The 12,917-nt window shown below is 54.3% G+C and overlaps 1 protein-coding gene and 1 pseudogene across 16 annotated transcripts in view; one reads left to right on the forward strand and one right to left on the reverse strand.

The window, feature by feature from the left end:
• Positions 1-12,837, reverse strand: part of EXD3 (exonuclease 3'-5' domain containing 3) — a 110,418-nt gene extending 97,581 nt beyond the window's left edge. For 10 of the 16 annotated variants that reach the window (XM_058444771.1, XM_058444775.1, XM_058444772.1 and 7 more), the window contains exon 1: positions 12,697-12,837. The gene's annotated coding sequence lies outside the window, so the exon portion shown is untranslated. Of the gene's footprint in view, positions 1-6,111; positions 6,611-12,640 lie in introns of those variants that run through there. The other 6 variants (XM_032165790.2, XM_032165789.2, XM_032165793.2 and 3 more) reach the window with 3 other exon arrangements.
• LOC116476068 (small nucleolar RNA U13) lies at positions 10,776-10,870 on the forward strand (annotated as a pseudogene).
• Positions 12,838-12,917: the final 80 nt, after the last annotated feature.

Consider the following 12,917-nt stretch of genomic DNA (forward strand, 5'->3'; position numbering starts at 1 on the left):
GGAGATGGTCTCCGAGGCAGGATGGGTGGCAGCCCTGCTCCTCGGTTTCCTGGGAGGCCCGGCCCGGACGCGGCGGCCTCCCAGGGAGCCTCCACAGGAGGGCGGGACCGGCGGGACCAACAGGACGTGCAGGGGCCCCTCCCTCGAAGCTTCACCCTCAAGTAGGACCCAAAGCTCCCTCAAACGACCCCCAAACAGGCCGACCTTGAAGGACCCCACAAGACGCCAGGTTGCTGGCGGAGGCTCAGAGGTGGCCATGGCAGGCCGGCGGCGGCCGTCAGTCTCTCCATCGGTGACACAGCACCACCGGCCCCGGGACCTGGAAAAGGAGCGGCAGGCGGAGGCGGGGGCAGGGGAGGTGGGGGGAAGGGGGTGGGGGAAGGGGAGGGTGGGGGGTGGGGGGAGGGTGAGGGGGAGACGGCGGGGTGGGGGGAGTGGGAGGGGATCGGGGAGGCGGAGGGCTTCCTGTGGCCGCGGTGCACAATGGTGTTTTCTGCACACCGCAGTGAGTCACCCAAGACGGACTGGAAGCCGGGCCACCCTGCATTCTTGTCCGGGCGCCAGGTCACGCTTCCTCTGTGGTTTTTCTGTGGTGTTTCCCTGAGGACCCGCAGGCTCTCCAGGTGGGCCTTGTGCTGCCAGCAGGCGTGGCCAAGAGGGCGGGAGGCGGCAAGAGTGGGCTGTGTGCCCCCCAGGTCTCCCTGGCACCCCGACGGGGGGCTCCCAGGCTCCCCCACCCCCACAGAGCCGGCCTTACTGCCCCCTTCTGAGAGCGCCAACCTTGAGGGCCCTGCAGCCGCCGCCCCCAGGATGCAGCAAGGACCTAGGGCTAGAGGCCGGCCTGAGACCCGGAGCGAGTGGGCCGGCAACACTGGCTTCAGAGCCCCCAGAAGCTGTCGATCCCAAGGGAGGCCTCCAGGGCCTGTCCCCTCCCCACCTCATATTGTCTGACACAGCAGCCACAGCAGCCACAGCTGAAAGTGCAAGACACGATTAGAGACAGTGTCAATATCTCTGTGACAGCTTTTTATATCGACTGCATGTGGAAATAGCAATATTTTGGGCATACTGGAGTTAAATAAAATATATTATTAAAATAAATTCACTTGTTTCTCATTTTTTAAATGTGTCTACAAGAAAACTTAAAAGCCTCCTCGTCATAAAGCTCCAGGTGCCCACCGGGGCCCTTCCAGGAGAAGCAAACAACCGCGCGGCCACCGCTCCCCAAACAGTGTTGGCAGAAACCAGAAAACATTCCACATGGGACAGGGTGGATACCCCAGAGCCCCCCGGGAGCAGCCCCCAGAGGCACCAGGGCACAGCAGGATGAGCTGATGCTGGCAAGATGGCCACGCACAGTCGGGGCCCCTTGGGAGGGAGGTTCAGGCGTCCTCAGTGAACAGCAGCCTTGACTCACACACTGTCCACCAGCTTCAAACGGAATTCCATGTGTTTACCATCTCAGTGACCATTTTTATTTAATTTTTTTGTGACAGGGTCTCACTGTTGCCCAGGCTGGAGTGCGGTGGAGCGATCATGGCTCACGGCAGCCTCAACCTCCTGGGCTCAAACGATCCTCCCACCTCAGCCTCCTGAGTAGCTGGGACCACCGGAGTGCACGCTACACCCAGATAATTTTGGGGGGGTATTTTTGGTAGAGATGGGGTCTCACTATGTCACCCAGACTGGTCTCAAACTCCTGAGCTCGGTAATCCTCCTGCCTCAACCTCCCTAAGTGCTGGGATTATAGGCATGAGCCACCACACCCCACCTCGGCGATTGTTTTACAACTTTGAGATATAATTCATATGCCATAAAATTTACCCTCAACGTTACAACTCGGTGTTTTTAGCATATTCACCGACGTCAGTCACCGTCACCACCATCAAACTCCACAACACTTTTTTCTTTTTGAGACAGAGTTTCACTCTGTCGCCCAGGCTGGAGTGCACTGGCACGATCTCGGCTCACCGCAAGCTCCGCCTCCCGGGTTCACGCCATTCTCCTGCCTCAGCCTCCCAAGTAGCTGGGACTACAGGTGCCCGCCACCATGCCCGGCTAATTTTTTGCATTTTTAGTGGAGACGGGGTTTCACTGTTGTTAGCCAGGATGGTCTCGATCTCCTGACCTTGTCATCTGCCCGTCTCTGCCTCCCAAAGTGCTGGGATTACAGGCGTGAGCCACTGCACCCCGCCTATTTTTTTTTTTTTTTTGAGACAGGGTCTCACTGTCACCCAGGGTGCAGTGGTGCGATCCCAGCTCACTGTAACCTCCACCTCCTGGCTCAAGTGATTCTTGTGCCTAAGTCTCCCGAGTAGCTGGGACTATAGGTGTCCACTACCACACCTGGCTAAGTTTTGTATTTCTGGTAGAGACGGGGTCTTGCCATGTTTGGCCAGGCTGGTCTTGAACTCTTGACCTCAGGCTCAGCCCAGAACTTGTCATTGCCCTAAAGACAACCAACCATGTGCCCATCAACAGTTACTCCCTCTGCCCCTCCTCAGCCCCTGGCCATTTTCTGTCTCTGTGAATTTTTCTATTTTGGGCATTTCCTATAAAGGAGACCACACAGGTTCTGGTTTTTTTTTTTTTGGGGTTTTTTTTTTTTTTTGAGACGGAGTCTCACTCTGTCGCCCAGGCTGGAGTGCAGTGGCGCGATCTCGGCTCACTGCAAGCTCTGCCTCCTGGGTTCACGCCATTCTCCTGCCTCAGCCTCCCGAGTAGCTGGGATTACAGGCGCCCGCCACCACGCCCGGCTAATTTTTGTATTTTTGGTAGACACGGGGTTTCACTGTGTGTTAGCCAGGATGGTCTCAATCTCCTGACCTCATGATCCACCCGCCTTGGCCTCCCAAAGTTCTGGGATTACAGGCGTGAGCTACCGCGCCCGGTCAAGGTTCTGTTCGCTTGTGGCTGACTGATCTCACTTGGCACAGTGTCTTCAAAGCTCATCCCTGCAGCAGCGTGTGCTGGAACTGCCTTTCCGTGGCTAAGTCCTGCCCCACTGTGTGCACGGACCACGGGCCGTTTGTCCAGCAGATATTCGGGCTGCACCCCCTTGTCTGGCTGTTATAAACAGTGCTGCTGTGAACAGCTGTGTGCATGTTTCTGTGTGGAGTGTGTTTTCACGGATCTGGGGACACACATTCCTAGGACTGGAACTGCTGAGTCTCGTGGTGTTTCTATGCTTAGCTTTTTGAGGAACTACCAGACTGTTTACACAGTGGACGTACCATTTTACGCTTGCATCCATAACGCACGAGGATTCTAATTTCTCCACAGCCTCCCAACGCCTGTTGAGGCCTGTCTTTTGTTTTTTTAAACTTACCAATTTCACTTAAGGATTTCACTTAAGGATTGTTCCTTTCTTTAACAATTAACATGACCAATTTTAAACACAAAAAGTAACTTTCCAGGGATATTGTACAGGAGACGGAGAAAGAGGCCAGCAGGTGTGACAGGTGTGGGGTCCCACACTGCCAATCCGGGGGGGTGCTGGTGTGTTTGGCCCCCGTGGGCTCCACGTAGGTCGCAGGGTTTGTTTGTATGTTTGTTTTTATGTTTTTAAGACGGAGTCTCACTCTGTTGCCCAGGCTGAGACGGAGTCTCACTTTGTTGCCCAAGCTGGAGTGCAGGGGGGCAATCTTGGCTCACTGCAAGCTTCGCCTCCAGGGTTCATGCGATTGTCCTGCCTCAGCCTCCCGAGTAGCTGGGATTACGGGTGCCTGCCACCACGCCCAGCTAATTTTTGTATTTTTAGTAGAGACAGGGTTTCATCATGTTGGCCAGGATGGTCTTGAACTCCTGACCTCAAGCAATCTGCCCACCTCGGCCTCCCAAAAAGCTGGGATTACAGGCGTGAGCCACTGCGCTGGGCCGGTCGCAGGTTTTTTTTTTTTTTTTTTTTTTTGAGATGGAGTTTCGCTCTGTCGCCCAGGCTGGAGTGCAGTGGGGCGATCTCAGCTCACTGCAACCTCCGCCTCCCGGGTTCAAACGATTCTCCTGCCTCAGCCTCCTGAGTGGCTGGGATTACAGGCATGCACAGCTAATTTTTGTAATTTTAGTAGAGACAGTTTCTCCATGTTTGCCAGGCTCATCTCGAACTCCTGACCTCAGGTGATCCGCCTCCCTCGGCCTCCCGAAGTGCTGGGATTACAGGCGGGAACCACTGCTCCTGCCCAGGCTGTGGTTTTTTTTTTTTTTTTTTTTTGAGATGGAGTCTCGCTGTGTCGCCCAGGCTGGAGTGCAGTGGCGCAATCTCGGCTCACTGCAAGCTCCGCCTCCCGGGTTCACGCCATTCTCCTGCCTCAGCCTCTCCGAGTAGCTGGGACTACAGGCGCCCGCCACCGCGCCCGGCTAATTTTTTTTTGTATTTTTAGTAGAGACGGAGTTTCACCGTGGTCTCGATCTCCTGACCTCGTGATCCACCCGCCTCGGCCTCCCAAAGTGCTGGGATTACAAGCGTGAGCCACCGCGCCCGGCCCAGGCTGTGGTTTTGAAGGACACCTTCCCTGTTCACCATGTTGGTTTTAGCCCTGAGGCAAGCTTCTCTCTGCACTCCACCTCCCTCACAGCTCACTGCCCACAACACACGGATGTACCACGGGACAGCTGGGAGGATGGGTCAGGTGGCCCCGTGGGCTCTGGGGAACCCTTTCTGGGAGGTGTCAATAGCACACGTTGGGGTCACCATCACAGACGGGCCCAGGGGCCAACAGGCCCCCATCAAGGGTAGGCTTTCCCGAGGACCCCAGTTCTGATCACACAGGGTAGAATCTGATGAATGATAAACAGCATTTAAAAACCATGTTTTATAAAAATACTTAATGCCATGGGAAAGGTCACACAGAGTAGCATAAAGTTGAGTTACCCTAAGGCGATCACGCTGCAGGTGCAAGGTCCCTTCTCAAAACCCAGGAGACGCGCATGTGAGGGCCTGGCTACTCTGCCGACGGTGCCTCTGTGCTTTCTACCTGTTTTGTATTTTCCGAATACTACACAATGTATACACCCTGGTTTGTATTCATGAAAAACGAAAAAACCATGAATGATATTTTTGAAGGTTAAAACTAGGATGGGATCTTAGCTTTGGCACCTCCACACCTCACCCATGGTGACAGGGCCTCTGCCTGCTGCCGGCCACTGCCAGCCACACCTGGGACCCACAGCCAGGGCTTTCGCTCTCTTCTGCAGTGCCTGAGGGCCAAGAATTCTGCGGTGGCTGACTGGGTGGCCGCTCCACCAGGGGGAGGCACTGCACGTCTCAGTCCTCAGCAGCCCGAGGTCCCCAGAGCGAGGGACCCACAGGGACAAAGGGGCTGACCAAGGGGCTGACATGGAGAGAGGTCGTGAGGGCCATTGGGGCCCTCACGACCTCTCTCCATGTCACACAGCCTCTGCCACCTTCCCATCAGGCCGGGCACCCCCACGTCCAGCTCACATTCCACCGCAGCTTCTGCACAGCCAGGGAGGGACTGCCGGCAGCCCACCGCCTCACGTCCCAGGTCTCCACCAGAAACATCTGGCTGGCACAGCTGATTCCCGGGGAGGCGCCCAGACCCTCGCCGGTCCCCGGGCAGGCGCCCGGACCCTCGCTGGTCCCCAGGCAGGCGCCCAGACCCTCGCTGGTCCCCGGGCAGGTGTCCAGACCCTCGTCAGCCCAGCTGCTGCTTCCCAAAGGTCCTCTCCACCCAGGACCCTAACACGTGCTGGGCAACACGGCTCAGAGCATCATCCTGCGCCACGCCAGGCGGCCACCCTCTGAGGAGGATGGGAGCGGGACACAGCCAGGTCACACCGAGGTGGCACCAGGCGATTCCAGGACCTGGTTCTGCACTGCCCGTGACACAAGGATCAACAACCAGGGTCGGTCGACCGTTCCGCAGCCCAGGCTGGGGCTGTCGCCAGCTCGCAGGGGTGCTCATGGAGGCGCCCCGGGCAGGAGCCGCTCCCACCTGGAGCAGAAGGGAACAGGCCCTCCCTGAGCTGGGCTCGGGACTGATGACGGTGCGGCCGTCAGGAGGCCAGGAAGCCCCGACACCTCCCCGTTTCCCGACAGACGTGGCCAGAACATGCCCAACTCCACGGGAGGGTCGGACCAAGGGGACCCACCTTAGAATCTCCTCGGCCTCCCTGTGGGCCTGAGAACAGGCGGAGGCGGCAATGGCAGTAGAGGGCGACCCTCGTGACGACCGAGCTCCTGTGCAAAGCTGGGGCCGCGTTGGGGGGTTTCATCCCCGGGGGAGGGGCGCCCACCAGACGCCGCGGGAGAAGGCAGGCGGGCGGTGGGAGACACACGGGTCTGGACTCGGACAGAGGACGCGGCCACGGACTCACGAGGGCGCCGCAGGCACGGGGATGGCCAGTTTCCCACGGCTTGTCGTGAAAATGGGAAAGTTGGCGGGTGGTGAGCGCAGCACACTCCGGCAGCGCCCAGGCTGCCAGGAAGCGAGCGCGCCCGCAGAGGCGCCAGACGGGTCCACGGGTGAGGCCGAACCTGACCATGGCTTCTGCGGCGCGGAGGCCCCTGCTGACCGTATCTGCATGGAGCGAACGGCGCGAGGGGCGGGAGGCGGCGTGGCCACACCCCACAGCCCACCCGTTCCTCGGAAAGCCGAACACAGCGACCACGGGCTCTGGCAGTTCCCCTCCCGGGCAGAGACCACGGGGACCAGCAACGCGTGTCCGCACAAACACTCGCGCACAAACGACCCCAGCTGCGCTGCGCGTGGCGGCCGCAGAGGAGGAACGGCCGAGCGGAGGAGGAGGCGCGCGGCCACCACGCGGCGGAGCAGCGTCCCTCATGAACGGAACAGGAGGTCGGCGCAGGCGACATCATCGACACCACGTGTGCGCCCCGGGCACACCGGCCACCGCGGCTGGGCCCTTCCCGCCTCCTTCAAGCGCAGGCCGTGCCGCGGGCGGGTCCTGCCCAGGGTGCCTGCAGGGGAGGCCGGGCCGTCAGGCGGGGAGGAAAGGACAGAGCCGGAGGATCTGAGGAGCCCGTGGGTGAGGGGCTGGCGGGGCTGGAGGGGGTGAGCTGCAAGGACTGGGGTGGGACCACGGAGGGGACGGGTGAGCCTCGGGGACGCACCGGTCACTGGGAGGCCGAGGACCCCCGGGGCTGGCAGGAGGTCTGTGCCCTGGGTGATGCCACTTTTTCTCTTAATCTCCTTTTGTAGCCGGGCGCGGTGGCTCACACCTGTAATCCCAGCACTTTGGGAGGCCGAGGCGGGCGGATCACCTGAGGTCAGGAGTTCGAGACCAGCCTGGCCAACATGGTGAAACCCCATCTCTACTAAAAATACAAAAATTAGCCAGGCATGGTGGTGGGCGCCTGTAATGCCAGCTAACTCAGGAGGCTGAGGCAGGAGAATCGCTTGAACCTGGGAAGCAGAGGTTGCAGTGAGCCGAGAGTGCGCCACTGCACTCCAGCCTGGGTGACAAGAGCGAGACTCCCAGACTCCGTCTCAAAAAACAAACAAACAAACGTCTGAGTCATTTCTAAGTAAAACATTGAAGCATTAATTACTAAGCATAAGTTTAAGCTTATATACTTTAGTATCTTATTTTTATATGGTATAGGAAAGCTAAATATACTTACATCTGCTAATAAAAAATTTAGGAGACGTATCTCTGTAAAACATGAAATGGTTTTCATCTACAAATACAGTTCAAAATTACTCGCTAAGTTTTTAACTGAAAATTAGGGTCACTAAGTTAACACTAATTAATATATGTAACTGAAACTACTAAATATAAGAGAAACAATTCTGTATGTGAGATGTGTAAGAAAAGCAGAGTTTGTTTTTCTTTTGAACAACATTTGGTGTAGTGATAAGAGATTGTAAAATTTTTTTTTTTTTTTTTTTGAGACGGAGTCTCGCTCTGTCGCCCAGGCTGGAGTGCAGTGGCGTGATCTCGGCTCACTGCAAGCTCCGCCTCCCAGGTTCACGCCATTCTCCTGCCTCAGCCTCCCGAGTAGCTGGGACTACAGGCGCCCGCCACCGCACCCAGCTAATTTTTTGTATTTTTAGTAGAGACAGGGTTTCACGGTGTTAGCCAGGATGAGTCTCGATCTCCTGACCTCGTGATCCACCCGCCTCGGCCTCCCAAAGTGCTGGGATTACAGGCGTGAGCCACCGCGCCCGGCCATGTAAAATATTTTTATCTTTTGAGTAAACAGAAAAAAAAAGAGGAGAAAGAGGGAGAGGCATTCTGTTTGCCTCACAGAAACTAAGTCTTCTCTCTGTCATAGTAAAGGTTTTTGCTTTGGGAAATCTCTGAATTACCAATTTGATTAAATGAATGGCTTATTTTACAGTGACCTGTGGTCCTATTTTGAGATTGTTTTAAGCCTCTGATATTTGGCTTCCCAAAACCAAATTTCAAGTCCTAACATTAAGGGTTTTTTTGACCTGAACTAACTTGGACAAAACAAATAGGAACCCCGAGAAGTCCAAGGGAGATGCATGAGGCTTATGTGGTAAATTAAAATCATACAAGAGGCCAGGCGCGGTGGCTCACGCCTGTAATCCCGGCACTTTAGGAGGCCAAGGCGGGCGGATCACGATGTCAGGAGATCGAGACCATCCTGGCTAACACGGTGAAACCCCGTCTCTACTAAAAATACAAAAATTAGCCGGGCATAGTGGCAGGCGCCTGTAGTCCCAGCTACAAGGGAGGCTGAGGCAGGAGAATGGCGTGAACCCCGGGGGACGGAGCCTGCAGTGAGCCGAGATCGCGCCACTGCACTCCAGGCTGGGTGAAAGAGCGAGACTCCGTCTCAAAAAAAAAAAAAAAAAAAAATCATACAAGAAGCATCGTCAAATGTGGAATGCTGTTGGAGTTATATTTGTATAAATGTGTTATTAACATATGTTCCAAAATTGTATGAGATTCCTAAAAATTCTGACATGTCTTGGTATATGTTATCAGTCATGATTATGATTGTATGTTAAACTATTTTAACCACAGAAGTAACCAAATTCCCTGCCAATCGCATCTTCACCCATGGCTACTCTAAGTCTTTTGTCATCCGCAGAAAATTACTGTTTTACTTTGATTCTTCTCAAAATGAAGTTTAAGGCTGGGCATGGTGGCTCATGCCTGTAATCCCAACACTTTGGGAGGCTGAGGCAGGTGGATCACTTGAGGTCAGGAGTTCGAAACCAGCCAGGCCAACGTGGTAAAACCCCGTCTCTACTAAAAATACAAAATTAGCTGGGCATGGTGGCTCATGCCTGTAATCCCAGTTACTTGGGAGGCTGAGACAGGAGAATCGCTTTAACCTGGGAGGTGGAGGTTGCAGTGAGCCAAGATTGCGCCACTGCACTCCAGCCTGGGCAACAGAGCGAGACTCCATCTCAAAATAAATAAATAAATAAAATAAAATAAGCTACAGTCCAAAATCTGCATTTTCTTCCAGGAAATTCATGGAAAGGACATTGACAAGTATACAGACTTCTGATAACTTGGGAGATCACACCAGTTAACCAGATAAAAACTTCCAGGACTCTTATTTAAAAGCTGATGCGCCGGGCGCGGTGGCTCACGCTTGTAATCCCAGTACTTTGGGAGGCCGAGGCGGGCGGATCACGAGGTCAGGAGATCAAGACCACGGTGAAACCCCATCTCTACCAAAAATACAAAAAATTAGCCGGGCGTGGTGGCGGGCGCCTGTAGTCCCAGCTACTCGGGAGGCTGCGGCAGGTGAATGGCGTGAACCCGGGAGGCGGGGCTTGCAGTGAGCAGAGATTGCGCCACTGCACTCCAGCCTGGGTGACAGAGTGAGACTCTGTCTAAAAAAAAAAAAAACAAACAGCAAATTACATAGAACTGAACTGATAGAGGCCTGAAATGCTTTTTATGATTTTTTGTTGTTATTGAAGCCTTGCTGACTCTTTTTATATTTTGTTTTCCAGAGTCGAAAAACCTTTTTCTTTTTGAGCTATTTATAGCTATAGCAATTGGGTGACATATACTTTTGTGAGCAAAACTGAAACATTTGTCTTTTTCTCCACCTGATTTCTCAAAAGTCTGGAAGTGATTCATGAGCATTCTTATTTTATGGCAATGTAGTTCTTTGCATGAGTTCAGTAAGAATCTGTTTTCCTTGTAACAGGACACAACTGGAGACCCTGGTTATTCTACCAAGGCTTGGACTGGGATGACGTATTTTTGGATATGACCAGACTGCTTTGAGGAATCGAGGTTCGCTTTATAGAGCCAATAAAAAGCCCCTTGGGACGACTGGACTGGTACCGTTTACATAGTTCCCTTACAAAGTTCTTGGCCTTGAGGTAAGGAAAGAATGTCACTTTCCGACAGATCCAGGAACTTCAAGATAGTTTGGGACCTGGAGGACAGACATTCACCCCCCAGTTCATACAGGTATTATACGTACACTGTGATGGGGAGCCATTGGCTTGGCTTCCTAGACATGGGAAGTGTTTGTTTGCTTTAGAGACAGGGTCTCGCTCTGTCGCCCAGGCTGGAGTGCAGTGGTGCAATCATAGCTCACTGCAGCCTCAATCTCCTGGACTCAAGCGATCCTCCCATCTCAGCCTCCTGAGTAGCTGGGACTACAGGTGAGCATCACTATGCCCAGGTTATTTTTAAATTTTTTGTGGAGACAGGGATCTCGCTATGTTGCTCAGGTTGGTCTCAAACTCCTGGGCTCAATGAATCCTCCCACCTTGGCCTCCCAAAGTGCTGGGATTATAGGCATGAGCCACCATGCCCAGCCCTCAGGTGGCTTTTAAAAGTCTATTCTGACCCTCTTGTAGTTCATAAGCATGATGATTGCCTCATGTATAGGGTATGTCTCCCTCTAACGTTGTTAAGACGCCAGCACGTTACCTGTCTGATATGGGGAAAAAAAGTCTGAAATTCCTTATGGCAAAGTTCCAGCCAATTTAGAAAGGAGCCTGTATGGCCAGCCACCACTGTCGTTGTACTTTAGGCAAATCATCAGGCCAAATATAATCCTAAAATTTATTTTACAAGGAAATTGGTCTTACCAAGATTTATCTTTGGTAGAAATGGGGAAGTAGATAAAAATTATGTTTCAGAGAAAAACTATAGCATACCTGTTACTGGATTCTAGCCCTGATCACTGTATTTTTTATTTTCCTACAATCTGGACTAAATCCTGAACAATCTTCTGGCTACAGGTCTCTAAAGAAGAACCTGGCTGGGCACGAGGTTCACACCTATAACCCCAGCACTTTGGGAGGCCCAGATGAGAGGATCGCTTGGGCTCAGGAGTTCGAGACTAGCCTGGGCAAGGTGTCCAGACCTAGTCTCTACCAAAAAAATTTAAAAATTAGCCGGTCCTGGTGGCAAACATCTGTACTCCCAGGTACTCGGGAGGCTAAGACAAGAGGATCCTTTAAGCCCAAGAGTCCAAGGATGCGATGAGTGGGAATCGTGCCTCTGTACTCCAGCGTGGGTGACAGAGCAAGACCTCATTTCTAAGTAAACAAATAAATAAAAAGAAAGAAGAACATGGATTTTAGTTTCTTCATGTTTTTAGTTGTCTCCCTAATGGAACAGGTTTGTTTTTTTCATCCTGGCATACAATTTGGTTATAGTCCTATGTGTTACTTCTGAGAAAATTAAAATTAATGGTGTTTCTAAAAACTAGAGATGATTCAACAGGTGATAGCAGTTGTATAAATTAATGACTTCACTGAGACCTCATGTTTGCCACCCTGTAATGCCATTTCAATTCAGTTTGTGGTGTTCTTAAAAAAAAAAAAAAAAAATTCTCCCTGAAATGTCTCCTCCTTCCCTGCTCGGCATGGGACAGGACTACGTGGGAATGAGCCTTCCCAGCAAGAGGGGACACTTTGACCCTCAGATTTTGATAATCAATGCCTTCAAGAAGAAAGATTTTGATCAAAAGGGGGACAAATGAGAAAGAAAAAAATCATTTATCTGAGGAATGCAAAGCCGTTTTAAACTGTGGGCCCAGAAAGCCTGATGTTAAAGTGCCAGAAAGCATCTCAAATGAAACCGCAGCCCCTCACTACCCCTTGAGCCAAGTAACTCCCCACTGATGACACCAAGCCGTGGCCAATCGCGAACCAATGCCATTTCTACAAGCCAGTGAGGTCCTGGGCAACGTTCGAAACCACCTCCTCTCCGACGGGCTCTGTTTTCTTTAAAAACCTGAGCCTCTGTCTTGTTCTCCGTTGCACCTGGTGACCCAGGCCGCCCTCGACCTCTGTGCCTGAATAAACCCACCGGGCACCACATTCTGACCCTTTTAATTATTTTAGGTTGACAACTAACACAGGACTCAGCGCCGGTGGGCAGGAAGCCAGGGTCCCTGCAGGGAGGCGCCCGTCCCTTCTCCCGGGAAGGGCAGGGCGGGCGGGAGCGCCTCCTCCTCGGCGAGGGAGCGAAGGGCCTACGGGTCCCGTGATGCCCGTGCTCAGAAGGCGCGGAGGAGGGCAGGCCCCGCGGGACAGGGCGGCGGGGTCGGCTCAGCTCCCCGCGGCGTCCGGCTGCCCGGCGGCCTCCGGAGCGGGCCCTGCGGGAGAACGCGCCTTCCCCGCCCCATCGGGGCCTCAATTTCCCCACCCCAGGAGAGACGGCGGCCCGCCCCTGGCTCACTCCCAGCTGCGGCCCTCACCTCAGGACGCGCACCCGGCCCGGCCCCGCTCTGCCCTCGGCGCCTAGGCCGCCTACCTGGCCCGCGCGGCCCGGGGTCGCTCACCTGCGGGGCCGGGGCCACCCCACACCGTCCACGCCCGGCGCGGAACCTTGGCCCGACCGCAGCGGCTGGCCCGGAGGGCTTTATCCGGCGCACCGAGGCCAGCGCGGGCAGGGCGAGGAAGCCGGGCGCACAAAGCTCCCGGCGGAAGTCCGGCCGGGGCGGGGGCCGAACGGGAGGTGGGCGAGGCCTGAGG

The sequence above is a fragment of the Hylobates moloch genome, unplaced genomic scaffold (genome assembly GCF_009828535.3).
Source record: "Hylobates moloch isolate HMO894 unplaced genomic scaffold, HMol_V3 SCAFFOLD_10, whole genome shotgun sequence".
In the NCBI taxonomy this organism is placed as follows: domain Eukaryota; kingdom Metazoa; phylum Chordata; class Mammalia; order Primates; family Hylobatidae; genus Hylobates; species Hylobates moloch.